The sequence below is a fragment of the Phaethon lepturus genome, unplaced genomic scaffold (assembly GCF_000687285.1).
Source record: "Phaethon lepturus isolate BGI_N335 unplaced genomic scaffold, ASM68728v1 scaffold29451, whole genome shotgun sequence".
Lineage (NCBI taxonomy): Eukaryota > Metazoa > Chordata > Aves > Phaethontiformes > Phaethontidae > Phaethon > Phaethon lepturus.
The window spans coordinates 2,280-2,542 of NW_010518944.1; the positions used below are offsets into that span (position 1 = coordinate 2,280).

A 263-nucleotide genomic window follows, 5' to 3' on the forward strand; every position below is an offset into this window, starting at 1 on the left:
CTAGCCTGGAGCCGCTGCAGCGCTCCACGGACCGCGGCGGCTCCCCAGCTCAGCCAGCACCCACCACCCATCGCCACACATGGCAAACCTTCCTCATCCTCCGAGTGCCACCCGGTTTTCCCTCCCATCACCTCGCCTCGCTCCCTCCTGCCTCCACCCCTACCAATAGACGAGGTGTTACGGGCATGGCAGGCACCGCACTGTTCAATTTTCAGCAGCGGAGCTTCCTTGAGCCGCCGTGCCCTGCTGGCAGCTGGCGGGTC

General features: G+C 65.8%; 1 protein-coding gene across 1 annotated transcript in view; it reads right to left on the minus strand.

The window, feature by feature from the left end:
• The window catches only part of LOC104628344 (rab-interacting lysosomal protein-like), a gene marked incomplete at its 3' end in the record, with an annotated part of 3,251 nt that overhangs the window by 2,206 nt on the left and 782 nt on the right, over nt 1–263 (minus strand). The gene's annotated exons all lie outside the window — the stretch shown is intronic.